This window comes from Sinocyclocheilus rhinocerous, unplaced genomic scaffold (genome assembly GCF_001515625.1).
Source record: "Sinocyclocheilus rhinocerous isolate Xijiao unplaced genomic scaffold, SAMN03320098_v1.1 scaffold934, whole genome shotgun sequence".
Lineage (NCBI taxonomy): Eukaryota > Metazoa > Chordata > Actinopteri > Cypriniformes > Cyprinidae > Sinocyclocheilus > Sinocyclocheilus rhinocerous.
The window spans coordinates 1053559-1059529 of NW_015658752.1; the positions used below are offsets into that span (position 1 = coordinate 1053559).

General features: G+C 32.7%; 1 long non-coding RNA gene across 1 annotated transcript in view; it reads left to right on the forward strand.

Moving 5' to 3' along the window:
- Positions 1-4987: 4987 nt before the first annotated feature.
- LOC107722910 (uncharacterized) overlaps positions 4988-5971 on the forward strand; it is a 2110-nt gene continuing 1126 nt past the window's right edge. The window contains exon 1 of the long non-coding RNA XR_001637862.1: positions 4988-5063. This is a non-coding gene — a long non-coding RNA (uncharacterized LOC107722910). The remainder of the gene's footprint in view (positions 5064-5971) is intronic.

Sequence of the window (5971 nt, forward strand, 5' to 3'; positions counted from 1 at the left end):
TACATTATAAAACAGTATGCAATAATAACTTATTGAGTGTAAATTTTAATTTTAATTCAAATTATTAAATGGATGCCACCTTATTGGGACAAAAGCCCTCCCTACACCTAACCCTACCCGATACTTTATTTTCAATTTTTTTGATTATTTCCTTCATTTTTATTAAAAATAGCCTAAATGCTTTTCTGATGTGATTTGAAATTTGAAAAGGGAGAAAAAAAGTTCGCCAAAAGGCAGATTCGAACCTGGGTCGATCGCGTCAAAAGAAGTATGCCACACGCTTTACCATCTAAGCCACTGAATCTGACGATTGATGACCGTCTTTTGTAATGTTGACTAGCCCAATCACACGTTGGTGGGTGGAGTTAGTGCCGTTGGCCCAGAGGAAGCACCGACGAGACACGATCAAGCCCTGGAAGTGATAGTGGAAACGCGACTGGCCCTGTTTTGGCCCGACAGTGGAAACGCGGCTCATGATATCCGGCTAGGGATATGCCGGTATCAAATTCCCATGTTGCGATTAATTGCTAATGCTTTTATCACGGTATACGGTATTATCACGATGATATATCGCATTACCGAATACAGGCACAAATCTATATCCGTCCAAACTGAGTCAGCTCAATATGGACGCTCTCTTCTCTGAGTGTCAGTGTTTTTACTGGTGTACAACATAGAGCAAACATTTCGTCTTTCCAGATGGCCGTGCAGGGTTTTCTAAACAGTTATGTGTCAGTAAACAGGCTGTTTGAAAGACTGTGCCCAATTGAGATCTACTAGAAAAGGCTGCTATACCAACTCCATTCAGAGGCAGTGTTATTTTAGTATTATTTATATACTATTGTAGTATTGATTAATATTTTGAATGTTATTTTTAAATTTTCAGTTTTCATTTTATTTTATTTTAGTAACATTGTTATATGCTTTTGTAATTTCTCCTAGTTGTTTTTTTATATTTCTATTCAGCTTTAAATTTGATTTATTTCAGTTTATTTATTCAATGCAACATTTCTCATTTAAGTTTTTCATCTATTCATATTTTATTTTATTTCCGTTTATTTCCTTTTTTTCAGTTAACAAATATTATTTTTAATGTGTTCATTTTTTATTAACAATTATAACACTCCAGAGGTTCTGTGCTTATCTAGCAAGACATAATGACATTAATTTAACTACAGTTTTTCAGTATTAGCTGTTTTTAAAACCGAATAGCTCCTATATCAAGCTACGCTTTCAACAAGTAATGTCTCAATATGGTATATTGTTTTATTTTTTGTCAAGTGACATTAATTTGCACATGCAAAATAACAAAGTGAGCTCAAGCTATGTATATATTTGCCAACATTTGAAGTGGATCAAAAAAGTTCATCAAAGTTGTCCTAAAACAAGAACGCATTTTGGATTTAGGTTTTAGGACAACTTTGATGAAATGTTTTGATCCACTTCAAATGTTGACTAGTGTATATACAGTATATTGTCATGGTATTATTTTTTGTACTAATTCAAATGAATGATACATTGATTGAAAATATTGTTAACACTTTAGTATAGCATGCTTATTATTAACATATTGGCTGCTTATTAGTAGTTATAAAGCACATATTTTGCATGACCATATTCTACATCCCTAATAATACCTAAACTTAACAACTACCTTACTAACTATTAATAAGCTGCAAATTAGGAGCTTACTGAGGCAGAGGTCGTAGTTAATTGGTTGTTAATAATGAGAATTGGACCTTAAAATAAAGTGTGAACAAAATATTTAGATAATTCCTGCAGTTCGTACAACTCCATAAAATACATTTAGGATGTTTTCTAGTTAGTATCACAGTTTATGCAGTATTGACATCCTCACTTTTTTTGTGCCTAAATATACTGCTGATTTTCTTAGTAACTTAGTGTTTAACTTTTATTAAAAAGTGTATCTTGATTGTTAGTTTAACTATAAATTATGAGAAGAGCCAGTAGCTTCCCCAAAACACGCTTGTGTTTAACCTTATAAATCATGTGTCACGCCGAGCCATAAAGAGCAACCTTGAGAGCGCCAGGTCTCATCTGCAGGAACTGTAGCCTGGAATAATTATATATCTGAGGGTGATGACATTCTGCCGATGTGTCTGCGTGAGTAAACATAAACGCAGCCTTGATATATTCCATACTCCACATCAGTGTTAGGAAGAGTCACAGGCCTCTGAATAACAGCATGAAAATGCCAAAAGAAGAAGAATATGATTGTAAAAGGTCACGGGCAGCATTCATAAAGCAGACCTACTCGAGGCGTGCAAATTATACAGTGATGTTTACCGCGGTATCCCCTGAGGGAGCCTTGTTGTCCATGCAAAGAGATCCATTTAAAGTAAAGAGGGCTAATGGAATTTTCATTGTTCTTGCAATGTGTTTAGAGACTGTAATTTGCTATAAACAATGAATAAACATAAATAAGAATTAGACACTTTGTACAAAATGCAAATCGCTGGGCCAGACTAAACATGGAAGCCTGATCATAAAACCAAGAATACGTATGGTCATATTTCGTCTTAAAAAACTAATTAATACTGTATATGTGTAGTCTTTCATTTGGATTATTATAATCATTTAAAGTTTTTTTTTATATTTTTGCAAGAAGTCTCTTATATGCTCAACAAGGTTGCATTTATTTGATCAAAAATACAGTAAAATCAGTAATATTGTGAAATATTATTGCAAAATGAAAATAATGGTTTTCTGTTTTATTTGAAAATATAACTATAACCATTTTTTCAGGATTCTTTGATTTATAGAAAGTTCAAAAGAACAATTAATTTGAAGTAGAATTTTGTCTGACTTTATAAAAGCATTTAGTTTATTTAATTATAAATGATTTAAAGTTTTAAAAGTATTGTATTGTATTATAAATAAAAAGTATTAATTCCTTATTTTTTCTAAGAATAAAAAAGGTTGATTTTAAGACCATTAAGAAATTTTTTGCATTGTAGTATTCAGACAATCCAGCACAGTTTACCATAAAATTCCTCATGAATTTCTCACACAAACAAACAAACAAAAAATAAGTAAATAAATACAGTTATGTATTCAATCTATTTATAATTTTAAAAAAAACTACATTTATAAATTAATAAATAAAATGATCTAGTATTTGTTGTACTACCTTTAATTTATGATGATTTATTTGAATGATTTATTTATTTTTGTTTGTCTCACTGCAAATCTTCTTTCAATATTTCAATAGGTTACTTTGTATTAATGCATAACAATTTATAATAAACCATTTTTCCTTTAGACATGTTTTTGTGAGATTCACTCATAGTTGCATGTTATTTCATTATTTAATGCCACACTCTAAAAAATGCTGGGTTCAAAACAACCCAATAGCTGGGTTTGTCCCTTTTTAACCCAGCGCTGGGTTATATTTAACCCAGCATTTTTTAGAGTGCAGTAGCTAATTCAACGATTAGCCATGGCATGAGTCATATGCTGTGACTGGCATTTATTAACATTTGTTTAAACATGACACTCTCTCTTGTAGTAAGGTGAGGGGTTGTATCGACATACATTAGTTTCATTAGAAAAAGATTAATTGTAAGGTGCTTGAGAGGCAAAAGCAATTCAGTATCATTGCACATGGACTGAACAAACCTAACATATGCTGTTATGTCATGCTAAATTTGCGCATTCAACTGATACGCAATATAATGGGACATAAACTACACTCTTGTGATAATTACAGTCTATTTTCCTATTTTACTGCACTGAATATTGCTCTATTATGTCTTTAGATCCATTTGCACTGAAGAGTCAGTGATTCAGAGACCTTCCAATAAACGTACACAGATAGCTAATAAATCTTTACTGTTGTGGTGTGAAGATCATTTCGGTTGAGCAGCTCATTAAAAGATGGTTTACTAAGTAAACTGTAAAAAAAAACGAGTCTCTGTCAGTGCAGGACTTGAGAGTTTTTTTTTTTATTAATTAATTTTTTTGATGGAGAACAAGCAAGAAAGCAGAACACAATTAGAAACAAAGGAGTCCATTTAAATAGTCGCTCTACTACATTGGGTGCTTTATGGAAATGAGGCTTCATTCCCGCTTTGTACATTTGTTAACTTGCTGTTGCCTGAGGCTGTAGACATCAGCGCGCACACACACACGCGCACACACACACTCTCAAACACACACACACTCTCAAACACACACACACTCTCTCTCTCTCTCTCTCTCTCAAACACACACACATGAAAGAAGGAAGACATATCTGGCTGCTATTTAGTACCCCGCACACGGAGCCGACTGCTGCAGCTTGCATTGATCTTCTCCAGAACAACAGTGGAAAAAAAAACACTTCTTCCATCAGTCGCTGTGTGCAAACTGAAGCTGTGAACTCAAATGACTGGCATATGGAATCTGATCCAGGATCTGTGTTTGAAAGCACCGCTTTCTATGTTAAACTCGACCAAATTCCACTGCTATAAGCCATGTGTTCTCATTTTAAAGGAATAGTTCACCAATAGTTCACAGATACTCTATACTGTATCTGTATCTATATCTGTACTCTCGCTATAGACGGGTTTGTTTCTTCATCAGAACAGATTTTGAGAAATGTAGCATTGCATCACTTGCTCACCAGTGGATCCTCTGCAGTGAATGGGTGCCGTCAGAATGAGCGTCCAAACAGCTGATAAAAACATTACAGTAATCCACAAGTAATCCACACCACTCCAGTCTATGTTAGCTGCAAGCAACTTTTTGAAGGTAAAAACATCTCACATAAACTATTTCTGGGTGAAGTGTTAGCTGTTGTTATTTTTATGTGGCACTGTCATTGTAGACAAAATCTGATTGGACCAAAACCCGCATACACCACTGCAAGATGTTCTCATCAATATTTTTAGTCTGTTTACCTGGAAGAAAAAGAGTGTATATTTTAAATGTGTATTTTTCCAAGATAATAATTATGTTTTGTCACTTTTAGTAAAGCTCAAGTTAACAGACATGGACTGCATGCTACAAATTTCATGACTTTGTTACAAGATCGGCAGAATAACTGGATATTAGGTTGTGAGGTAAGCTCTGGGTTAGTTTTTTTAGAAATCTGATGATTTAAATATATTAAAGGGGTCATATGATGCTTTTTTAAAGATCATTATTTTGTGTATTTGGTGTAACAGAATATGTTGACATGCTTTAATGTTCAAAAAACACATTATTTTTCAAATACTGTACATTATTGTAGGTCCTCTATGCCCCGGATTTGAGACTTTAGTTTTTGCAACTTTACAGATCTTCTTTATGCACCAAGAGCTTGTAACACTCCAAAGAGAAAGAAAAAATTTAAATCGCATCATATGACCCCTTTAAGTGATCCATTCAGACATTCAGATCAGGTTAAACATCAGGTTATGCTGTAATAAGTGTGCATTGATTCTTTACTTGTGCTTCAATAGTTCTGTTGCATAACTATGCATTTGCATACAGTAATGAGATCTGCAAATGTCTCCGTGCATTCATAATTGTAACGCAATTAGTTGGACTGACTTAAAATGTCCACCCTGTTATGGACAAATAAACTGTATAAATCAAGAGCGTATACTCTTATTGTAGTGTTAACTTGAAAGTTTAAGTGATTATTCATGAAATATGTGTTTATTTCTTACAAATCTAACTAAAGATAAAGGTAACGTTCAGTCAAAGCTTTTGTTTTTGAAGGACACACTTAACCCACTTTCAATTAATTAACAAAACAAAAATATTCTTCATAATCCTTTAAAATATAAAATTTATATTGGTATTATTTATTATTGATATTATATTTATATACGAAAAATATATTGATATTTAGAAAATAAAATTTAAAAATGTATTTCAAGTTAAATTGTTAAATGATATAAGCTATAACCAAAAGCTATTGTCATTATGTACACATTTATCTCAATAATTGTGAGATTGTAAGAGTTTTTTTTTTTTTTTTTAC